The following is a 12,378-nucleotide window of genomic DNA, read 5'->3' as shown; positions in this document are numbered from 1 at the left end:
ACGAAGGCTTCCCAGGACAAGTTGTAGCTGCATTTGTGACAAGACTGAAGCTTCCTATCTTATTTCAAATAGGCTCCAGGGCTGGGAGTTCACAGATAAAGTTAATTTAAAAAAAAATAAAAATACTCTGCACACATGAATTCACTTGGCTCCCTGCACTGCTATTTCATTTTTATGTTCAGGCTGGATTCTCTTTATTATGGAGAAGTTGAAATCTTTTTTCCAAAAGGAAAAAGTTTGTCACCTGCATTCCTGACATATACCAGAAAGAGTCCTTAAAAAATGGGAAACCACAGTGCATTTAAGATTCTTATGCTGATGCTCCTCACAGACCCTAAATCTCAGCCTGCTTGCACGACTGCTACGATCCCTTCTTAACATTACTAGAAATTCTACAGCAGTCTCAATTCATGCTTTACCAATTTTAGACCTATCAACCAACAAAACTTGGAAAATATTTCGAGGCTTTTAAAATTACTTTTAAGACCCTGCAAGATGTCCTGTACTTCAAGTTCACAATCAATCAGTTTCATAACTCACTAGTGCATCTGAATGACAAAGATTTCTGACCACATTAAAGTGCTGACTGCATACTACGTAGGGTTCAAATGAGCCTTCCAATATCAACAGATGAGTGATAAAACCCTACAACTCTTCAGTCCCCTATAACTTCCCTGTGAAAATAATCATACTGCACAAGAACCCGTATTTCACCAGCCTGTAAGACTGGAGTCAGTCACTACTTCCTTCCATCCAAAAGCGTGGAAAAAAGCAACCCAGAGATTACTTACAGAGAGCAGCTGTAACAATCACTAACAATATTAATGTCGCTTCTCTGATGCAGCCTACTAATAAAGTTATATATACGGTTTTTATTCAGCTGAACTATGACAGGAAGGCAGATTCGAGAATTATAAATTGCTTTAGGAATTTTCAGGACATTTGGTATTACTAACTTTCTCTTCCAACTAAATCTTCCAAATTTACCATTTAACACCAAAGCCTACTTACATAGCTCTATTTCTAACCCTTCCACTTCGGTTGCTGGCAAGTTTTACTTCCAAGATATCTGCTCTTTTTTCTATTCACTCAAGAGGACAGCATTCTGCAGGAAGGAGAAAAGGAAATATCTATCTTGCTGCATTTAAAAAAAAAAAAAAAACAAACCAAAAAAACCCCCACACAACAGAGCACGAAGAGCCCGTGGCCCCAGGGTTTGGCTGTCCCGGGAGCGGCCCTCCGCTGCAGGCTGCCGCAGCGGCGGGGCCAGCCGGGAAGGCAGGGGGGGCGGCGGGGCAGGCGCGCGCGTAACCGGGCATTCGTTCACCGGGTGGCGTTTGAGCCACCTTTAGTCCACGGCCAGTTCACGCGGCAGTTTCTGAGGCGCTCTTTGCCACTCAGATGTGCGCAAACCAGACATCAGCATGTGACCTACCGGAGGCTTCGTCACAGTAAATTAAGCAAGCTTTACCCTGTGGGGCCGCTCCCTGGGACTCTGACTCCACTCCTGATCACGCAATTAACAGGTTATACAGATGCAAATAACGATAAGGAAGAACTTTAGCTGGCACCCAAAGCCAACTGCAGACCCACTTAATTTCAAACAGCTAGACGAAGGGATGCCTTGTACCTGCAATTAACAGTCCCGGTATCTTCTTATATCACTTGCAAAAGGCACTAAACCCGCGGGGCTTCTGCAAGGAGGGGCAGCCACCTCAGGCCCGTCGCGGAGTCAGGCACCGGCTGCGCCTGCAGCCGAGGCGGCCGGCCCCCGGCAGGGAAAAGCCGCCGCGCTCACGGGACGGCAGCGCGGAAACGAGCCCGTCGGCGGGGAGAGGAGAGCACCGCCGCGGTGCCAGCCGGAGGCCGGGGCCCCGAGACCCGCCGCGGCGCCTCCCGGGCGAGGCTCCGGGAGCTCCGCTAACGTGTGCGGCCCGACCGCCCCTGCCCGCACCTGCCGCGCGCACCTGCGCGCCCGCCGCGCGCCCCCCAGCCCAACGGCCGCGCTCCCCGCACCGCCTCGGAGGGGCTTCTCGGAAACGTCCTCCCTCACGGCAGGCAGGCAGCCGGCTCCCGCGGGGCGGGCCGTGCGTTAGCAGCGTTGCCTGGAAAAGATTGTGGCACCCGCTATCTGAAGCCAGCCCTCCCTTCTAACGAGGGAGTCCCGTCAGTGATGGCTGAGGATTTTTTTAAAATTTACTGATTTTCAGTTTCAGGACTCACTTGTGCTCTACAGTGTCCTAAAATATGTGAAGTAGCTGACAGCGAGTCCCTGGCTCACCATTTGAAGGGCAACATCCTACTGAAGTTCCGTATAGGGACCTGATCTAAAGCAGTAACATTTTGTACACTCCAATACTTGTACTGTTATCAGAGATCTGAAAAATAATCACCTGAATCGTTGCTTGATTAGTTCTATATATTCTCCATGAAGTACCTAAATTCACACCCTAGATGCTCTATGAATTAACCTTCTGAACTTTTCAAGGGATAAAGTAGAGTTTCTCCATTCCTCCCCCCAGTTCGTGAACACCCCCCAAACGTTCCCTGGCGAGAACCACAAACCCAACCAAGCCTGGACCCAAGGTGCAATACGCACCCTGCAACTGTGCCATCACAAATTTACCCCGCCGTTTCTAAGCAGCCACTGGCTGCTGTGCTAAGTAAGCCTTGCTGGGCATTGCTTTCCAGTCAAGCCTTCTGCAACAGAAGAAGGAGAATTTCTTTTCACCTCCAATACGTGGGAGTGATTCTGCTGCTTCCTGCCCCTCTGTGAAAAGGCTGTGGGCTGGGATTCATCTAAACTGAAGAAGGAGTGGCTGTTGGCACCCATTTCGTGATCCAGGGAGAAAGTTACCTCTGGCATCTGGAATGATAACGGATAGGAAAGATTTTGTTGCCAGCCCCCCTGAGGCTGCTGTTACCTTCACAGTGACAGGTGTGGATGACCAATATGTGTTTAATCCTTCAGATTCCCTTGTCTTTCTTCTGGGAAGTTCAGAACAGTTATGTCAAACCCATTCCCCAACTGAAACACTGAATCCTCTGTGAGACTTAGGAAGCTGACCCTTGCTCTGTAGACCCTGTGTGTGCCCCTTCTCTCTCATTTCTTTCTAATTTGTTGTAGGACTTGTACTGGCAACCTATTACAGAAGCATCAATCAAATCAGCTCCTAAAATGGCTTGTTAGACTGCTGTGTTGATGCATGCATTTTTAAGAGATTTGGAGGGAGAAAGTTTGGAAGCAAGCAGTGCCACTGAAATTGGCTGGGGCCGGTTTTATTAATTCTGGAGTAAGCAGAAGCAAAGAAGCAAATACACATGAATGTGCAGAGTACGGTGTTTGGAACTATGCAGCAAATGCCACAAGCTTTTTAAAAGTCTGTGTTTAGATATGACATCTTTAATCGCACAGAAACTCCCTGCTTGGTGCTGAAGGAAGGTCGGGTCTACAAGGCGATTCAAGATAGCCAGTAGATCATGCAAAAGTTAGGTCTTCCATTTATGGGCTGTTGTGTGTAGCTATTTCATAAGCAAATAACTCTGGCCTCTGGGAGACATAATTTTGTACAGAGTGTTATTAATTGTTCTTCTGTTGGCATCACTGCAGGTCCTAGCAAAGTTGCATAAATGCAAAGCAGAAAAAGTCCCTAAGTCCCTGCCCCAAAAATCTCTACTATTAAATAAAAGAGAACAAATTACAACAGAGCTTTACAACAGAACACCAGAACAATACTCATCAGCTTGAGGAGCAGGCATCTCAGGACCCCAGCAGTCTGTTGTTGCCAATTTTTTTGTAGGCATTGTATCTAAGGGCAATGAAGATAAATCGGTTGCACTTCTTTAGAAGTTCTTAATGCAGCTTCTGCCAAATATATGGATGAAAGCACTCTGGTGCTCTTTTGAAAATGTAACAAGTGGAAAATAGACACTGGCATCATTAACAGATTAAAAATAGGAGTCGACCTTTAGATGCAGAATGAGAAGCTCATATAAGCTATGAAACTCCTTAAAAGAAAAGACAAATCACTTATGCTGACTTAGACTATGGAGAGAATGATTGCGAGAGAGAGGTGAGTGAAATAACAGCCTAGGAAAATAATTTTTTAGCCATCTTTCTGAACAGAAATGAACGGAGAAGAGCTGAATTTGTGAAAACCAGGCAAAAAGATGTGTTAGAAACTGAGATATGAGTGGGTGAGAGTTTCATAAAAAGGTTTTAGCTGTGTAGGTATCTGGAGGTCATGGATCAGGAAAAATCTGTAAGACAAATATAGTACCATGGTCAACACTGATACCAACTCAAGTATGTGGTGTCATGCAGACAAATGGGTGAGGATTTATCACATGGGACTCCACTGGTGCACATGGTCTGTGGACCAGTTCCTTGAACCAGACTCCAGCCGTGATCATCTCCTCTTTGGCAGCTCATTGCAATGATTTGTTCTTCAGATTGGATGTTGCCCTGGGAATTTGGTTTTTCTCTACCAGTTTTGAACCATTTCAGACAGTATTAGAGGTTAAAGTGTTAACACAGGTAGAAATATAGACTTGGCACTCAAATAGTTCTAGGCTATAAACTCCAGGGCAAAGACTATTATGTTTCATAACCATAGCAATGTTTTTTATGGCTAGGATTTGAAAGAATGTATGTTAGGTCTGTACTCAGATTTGTCTGAAAAATAAAACTCTGAAAAACATCATATGGAAGCTAATTCTTTGGTTCCTCCCATTGATCTCATTGCACTTCTCTAATTGCCAATTACCCCTTTTATTTAGTTGGGTTCGATGTAACTGAATCGTGCTCTAAGCCCATTATTCTAAAGCACAGGATCAGTACATTAAGAGAGATGTAAAGAAATGCACTAAGACCTTCCACAGTTATCACTATAACTACAAAGATGTATTTTTCATACATTTAAACCGAAGGACATTTTTTATCTTCTCTTTCTGGTATTTCCTGTACTGCTTTTATGTAATCGGTACCAGCTGTATTGTTAATACAGCTCCCAGCAATGTAGATTTCCAGCTCAAATAATTGACAGCTTTCTCCACTGACCTCATCCTCTATTGAGGCATCGTCTCTAAAACACTTTCCACAGACACACTCTTACTGTTTGCATACTCTTAACTCCTGCCTCTGGTTACTGTACTGTCAGATTACATTTGTGTCTCTGTCCACCCATTGTTGTGAAGTTTCTGGAAATTAATGTGGTGGTGTTGCTAAAGTACTATGAAATGTTTTCTTGGTCATTCTGTCATCTATTGTAAGACCATGATTTTTGCAGAGCATCCTTTTTATTTAATGTTTATGCTTGTTTTGTCACCAACTGTCCTTCCTCTGTCAGTACCTAATACTGCTCTCGTATTACAATCTTAAAAAAAATTCAGGGATCTATAGGGGCCACTAAGTGTTTGGTGAGATGCCCATTCACTTTAGCCAATTCGTGGTCTCCTCTGTTGATTTTGTTCTGTTTGCCGCTCTCTTAATTCTCTCAGGAGTATGGTTACTCACTTAAGGACATACTCTGCTGACCAAGGTCTGCCCTCCAAATGAGTTTTCAATGGAAAAGGTAACATTGCAGTCCCTTCAAACCCTCTATTTGTGGGTGGTGTCAGCACTGCCCTTGCTGTGTCCATACTGCCCTGACATGTCCTCAGATAAAACTCTTAAGAATAGATGAGGTATCTCCAATAGTTCCTCTGCCTGATCGTTCAGCAAAGATTTCCCACAAGATGATCTTACATCTTTTATCTGTACTGGTGCAACTGCCTCCCCTAACTTGTTTGTGGCAGTACTTTTTCCTTTAAGGCCTTTGGCTTACACATTTTATCTGTTTGACATCGCTCCATCTGATCATGTTTGTTTTCAAATCTGTGTGCAGTCTTTAGAAGTTGTGTGTCATTAAAACCAGCTAGCACCAATCACTGTTAACTGCTGCCTCCTTTAGCAATGAGGCGTGCTGTGCTGCCTCTGGATCTATTGCCCCAATAAACATCACATCTGTGACCTCAGCTCATTCTCTTCTATGGACCTCTGTGTTTCTCTCTTGGGAAGCACGTTTTTTGCAGAGGGGTTTATCTTTACCTTTTGAACACAGTTTACCATAGTTTACCGTGTGCTGGCAGTTTTGCTTGTAATGTGATGATTGGTGCTCCATTACTTGCACCCCTTCCCAGTTTTCTTCCCTCCTGGCTCAACGTGCAGTTTGTAGTCTACCAAACCTTGCACTTCCTTCTCTCTTTTAAAGCAACTTCTCCTCCGATCAAATTAATTTAGGGGCTACTGTTTAGCATAATCATTCACCTGGCCTTTCTGTCAGGTATCATCCAAACCTCACTTCAGCTGGTTAAAAGACCCTTTCTGATGTAAGTGAAGTCTGGATTGGACCTTTTAGTACTTAACCTGATCCAGTTAGATTGTACCTTGCAGAGTAGTTGATGACATAGTGTTTTCAACGTTTTTTCTACATAGATGAAAAATAAGTTCCATTTCAAAAGAGATCTATTTCAAAAGACCTCTCTTGATCTTACAGTCGCAAAATGCAACTTTATCCTACATCTCACAAAAAGGCAAAACAAAACAGAAAAGACTCCAAATCGTTCTGTGAACTGACCTATGAAAGCTATAGCATGCATATGTGTCATTGCTTTTCATGTAACAGAATGCACTTGGATCCATGGGCTCTAAGCTGTCTTGGCACAACTGAAGCAGGACTTCGTTGTGAAATTTGTGCCTGTGATACAGATTACTTTACGCAGTAGGATGAACGTCTTGCCTTACAACCTATGCAGTGTTTCTTAAAGATAGCAGGAGTGCAATATGCTATTATCTAGGGACTACTACTTTCACTCTTACGAACTTCCAGTGAAGTAAGTGGGATTACTCACTTGAGTAACGTAAGCAGAATTCATTCTCAAATGAATGTTTTCAACAGATCTGTACGTAGACTTCACAAAAGACTATTGTAACATTTTTTCAATAAATGTCCATCATTGACTTTACATATTTCACTGCTGGATTTTATGCTTAATTTTAAAATTTTCTGTTTAGTATTTTAACATTTTTAGTCTACCCAAAAAGTAAACAAAGCAAGATGTGAAGGTGTTTCACAGACACAATTGCTTCAGGCAACTGTCAAATGTAAAATTCGGTGGAAAGCTTCAGCATGTCTCTAGTTTAACTCAGTTGAGGAATGCTGCAAAAACAGGTGTTGTCTGACACAAGCAATAATTATCTTTCACCTTGATGGATGTTAGTTTAATCTGTTTTTTACATGGTAGCTAGGTCTCAGCTGGGTTAATGCCAGAAAGCAGATGAGATGTTTTGCGTACTTTGTGTATGACAATACCCCAGACAGTTTTTACTCCCCTTTTTTATTTATTATATGGAACAGTTTTAATAGTCTCAGTGGTTTATCCATTAAATTTTGACTCTAGATTCATTTAATGTTACACTATCAATGTATTTTAAATGAGCTCACAATTAAACTGTTGGCTGTTGAATACTTTACTGGAAGAAAAGAGACTAATGAACAGAATATGCTTCTAAAATATGGATGCTTATCTATGCAATATTCACAAAGCAAAATGGCTTTAAGTACAAGGTTAGAGGAACAAACTTAAAAAAAAAAAAAACCACCAACTTTATATATTGCATATATTTAAACTAGAGGAAAAAAACCTGTAAGTTGTATCTTTAATCCAAAATGCCTTATTACTTTCTAATATCCAGTGATTACATTACATCCTTCATCATATTAAGCCATTCCAAACTAGACTACACCCTTCCTATGCCCTTGGGCAGACTTTCTAGCCCTGTGGGCATGGGAATGGTCTATAAACCATGCTAACATTGAACTTAGCACAATTTCAGGGATTGTCTTTGCATAAAGATAAACAGTGTTTTAACAGTTTCTTCAAGGTGTTCGGCAGTAAATACAGCAAGTTAAACAAAAGGCAAGCAGGGCCTCCTGGTTTGGCAATGTTTTCTACAGAGCTTAAATTAATAGATGTGTGGTACACCACCTCTGATGTAAGACTCTTGGTGGTATTTCTTGCTTACGCACACACATGATGTTATATGTTGGGATGATTTCATAGTAGCACTCATACTAGTCACAGCTGGCTGGTGACTGATACCAAAATATATACAAGTACGTGCTAATTTCCACCAGATTATGTTGTCCAGTCAAGTGTCCTCTGTTTCTTAGGAGTTCCTGATGGATAAATTTTCTGAACACCTCTGTGAATCAGCTACCTTCAGGAACAAGAAGAGGTCAACATTCAATGGTGCTGCACTGCTTCTCTAATTTACATTCCACCTCTTAATAGCTCTCACATGACACAGAATTTCAGCATGAGAGTAGCCTTATGCACTGAAAATGGTAGGTTAGTATTAGCAGCATTGGTTGCCTCTGAACATACACCCTACTTCTCCCACTGTACAGAACCGCCGATGGTTTAAGTGCGGTCCTTGCAATACAGACTGTTTTTGTTGCATGTGAAGGCTATGAAGCTTGTTCAGCTGGCATTAAAAATTTACTTCTAGCTTTCAGCTTCCTAATTCTTTCTCTTAAGGAGACTTGAGTTGAAAGTTTTAAAAACTTCAGCATACATATGCTTCTCTCCATAGTGTGCATGCCCTAAGATTCTCACTCATTTCACCTTCTTAAGACAACTACCATTACTCTGTTGTTAAAACAATGTGAAAGCACTCTTCCAAAGGACAGCACATAGCAGGAGCAGAAGACATGACTACCTGAAAACCTGTGTTGAAAGCAGACTGTGGTCTGCAGAACTTACAGATACACAGGGAAAAATTGTCCCAAAGTCATATTTCTGAAAGAGACTGTTAAAAAGGATTTCTTAGCCTCCATGAAAGAAAAGTACTGAAGGAACATGGAGAACTTGCCATAAAGAGTTACCAGTAAATTTGAATGCTCTAGGCTGGTGGTAAATTTTGTAACTGTGCAGGTTGCCTCAGAGAAAACGAAAGTCAGGTAATACAGATGAAAAGATCACAAAGTGCAAAAAACATTACAAGAAAGACCTACGTAGTAAGGCAGGAGCCTATCCATTCATCATAGAACAGGAAACCAGAAAAATAACAGAGCAATCTTCAAAGTTGAGGAATTTGATTTCAGTTGGGTACCTTTATGCAAAAAATATGGAAGTATCATTGAGTTGTTTAACAATCCTATCCCAGGTATGTTTTCATTCCTTACTATTAAAACATGTGTAATACTTTTTCTCTAATATACTCATGCTTCTCTAGCAGGAAATGATACCAGGATTATGTTTTCATTTCTAGAGGACAGCTCAACACAAAATAAAACAAAAGTGCCTGCATTTGAGGGCAGCATTTTATGTATTGGATATACAAACATAGTTTCAGAGTTGTACATCCATTTTTCCATCTTTCAGGTTCCCCATTTCAACATGACCCTCAAATCACAAATCTTGCACAGAGTACAATGCTTGGCAGATGATTTTACACTCTATGGAAAAGAAACAAAAGATAAAAAGAGATGACCATGTGTGCTTAGGTATTTAATGAAAATACTTATGGATATCTTTTAATTAAAAGTGAAGAGTAAGTCTTATAACAGGTGCCCAGGAATTTCTGTGAAAGACATTCATATGAAAGATTGGCCAGCTTTCAATATGGAATCTGGTTCCATTTTGTCAATGTTTTTGAGATGGCATTATGATTTATTTAGCAGCAGCTGGAGATATCATTACTAACATGTGTGCCCCTCCCAGGGTAAGTGTCGGAAACACTCAGCAGGCACCTCAGATACAATATTAATGTTTTTGGATGTTGTTACAATAGACGGAGAAAGTCCATACATGTAAAGCAAGAGAAGAAAAAACCCTGCACCTGTGTAGATAGAAAATACGACAAAGCAGAAGGACTCAAATTTGTACAACAATTCGTAAGCATTTTTCATCCAAAACCTCAGGAATTTCAGACTATGTAGAATCCTGTGTCTTTAAAGAGTTTTCCTTTAAAAGGTTGAGATAGAAACCATACATAAAGCACAGTAACCATACTAAAACTCCAGTAGGTAGGACATGAGTTGAGGAGTTGAAAATCCGTGCTGAAGTATGCCATTCACCAGAAGACTGGGGCAGTTATAAACCAAAGCATGCTGAACCATATGTGAAATGGGAATAATAACACTTACTTTCCTTATTAAGAAAAATGCAAAGAAAATGCATTGGGACTGCAGTACTCAGGTATTACATTCATAGTGAACACTCACAGGACAGACCAATTTTAAAATACATCTCAGATGGTGCTGTTCAGGAAGCTTCTTAGTAGTTTGGGAGTGAAAATTGCAAAAGAACGATTGAGCTCTGTATAGTCATGGCACAGAAGCACAGCCATGCTCACTGAATTAATACATCTCCTCCAGGTACAGATGGCAAATGTGGAGGAGTTGCAAACCTCTCGAGAGCCTATAAAAATATTTAACTTTAGACAGTTACCAAAAAAATTATTCAAACCCTGGAAAAACGCTATCCTTTGTGCCAGAATGACATGAATGAAAGAGTTAACAGAATCAGTGAACTCTGGGTAAAACCTTTTAAAGAATAAGGAATAACTCAAGATGACAAATACAAGGAAATGTGGCACCATTTCTTGAATGTTTTTAAATAAAAGTTAAAGACCCAAGGAAGAAGGAAAACCAAAAACCACTCAGAGATTTGCTTTAGGGAGCTCACAGAATATATGGTAGAAATACGCAATCATTAAAGTTAATGAAGAGTAGAAGAAAAGACCAATGTGAGACAGATAATCTTTCATATATATAAAAACACAAAGAACTAGAACATATTGTCAAGCTGATGCTGCTCTGCACACTGTTTAAAGGAAAACTCAATAAATTCGTTATCCAAAATCAGCAAAATTGGAATTGGGGGGGGGGGGGGGGGGGGGAGAGAGAAAACATTATTTCTAACATTACTCTAAACAACACAAGGACTGTCAAAAATAAACAATAACTAACATTTGTGAAAAAAGCCAAAAGTTGAATTGAAAAAAGAAATTCTTTCGTTCCCTCTCCCACTTCCTCACTAAGGCCAAAAAAATTGGACACCTGGAGATTTCTGTAAGGAAATAGGGATAAGAAGCACCTTCCCAGGGCAGAAGCAATACTGGGAGAAGCAATGTAGCCAATCCTGATTGCTACTGCATGTTTGGATGCATGTGCCTTGGGGAAAGTTGACTACTATCCCTGGCCATATCTTAACATAACCTGACTGTTGAATAGCAGCTGCTGAGTGAGTAGACTCAAAACTTTAGAAGCAACTACTGCTAAACTTTGAGAAATCCCAGATGAGGAGTAGGTTTCCTCCTCCGGCACACCTAGACTGATGTGAATGTACTGTTAAAAGTACTTTAGGCTTATATGAGATAATGAAGCTCTAAAGAAACGATATGAGACTGACCAGCTCAAACTTTTTTTGGAGGGGGAAGATGACCATGAGTTGTTTTCTTCTTTCTCTTGGACTTACTGATTAGCAGCAATCTTTCTCCTTTTCACTTGTGAATGAACTATTCATTGTTGGAAATGGATGAGAAGCAGATTTTTCTGCTATGCTGCTCAGAAGACCACATTCAACACACCACTGCCTTTCTGTAGTCTTTGATAAGCATCATGTCACTAATTTGGCTAAAATGAAGAGAGTATAGAACAATTAAAGCTGAACCTTAATCTGCTTAGATTTGGCAGGCTTCAAAGTATATAACATACCTGTTTATTTTTCCTATTCTACCCTCCCAAAGCCATGTACTGGAATACGTAAAAAATTAATTGGAAGAAATTTTGACAGCAGGCAGATGTTATCTTCAGTTTTGTGAAGCGATTGGATCTAAGACCTTGGAATAGTATCTATGTTCTAGGAAGACAGTCTCTCCCTTCCTGTGTAGTCAGTCTACAATTCAGATTGGAATTAGATTTTTGATGTGATATAGCTGATGAGGGCTACTACCTTCTTTTGTTTCCCACCATTTAGAGAGATGTATGGTAGTGAAGAAAACATCTTTAACTACATAACCTTGTCTTATCATGGTTTCAAAACAGCAATCTTTGAAATATAGCTGGAATATAATTATTTCTAGCATTTGTTCCTTATTACAGATCTCATCATAGATTATAGATCACTCTGTAAACTGAAGAATGTGTCATGTAGGCACAAAATATACCTATAATGTTTTATTTTAAATAAATATATTTTAATATTTCATATTTCTTCTGCCTAAACAGCACATTTTTACCAGAAAGAAATACTTCGCTCATGTAATAACAATATTTATCTACCTAGTTAACATCACTGGTGTTTTATTACTGAACAAAGCATAAAATATAA

This window comes from Gymnogyps californianus, chromosome 6 (assembly GCF_018139145.2).
Source record: "Gymnogyps californianus isolate 813 chromosome 6, ASM1813914v2, whole genome shotgun sequence".
NCBI lineage: Eukaryota > Metazoa > Chordata > Aves > Accipitriformes > Cathartidae > Gymnogyps > Gymnogyps californianus.
This window is presented reverse-complemented; position numbering follows the sequence as displayed.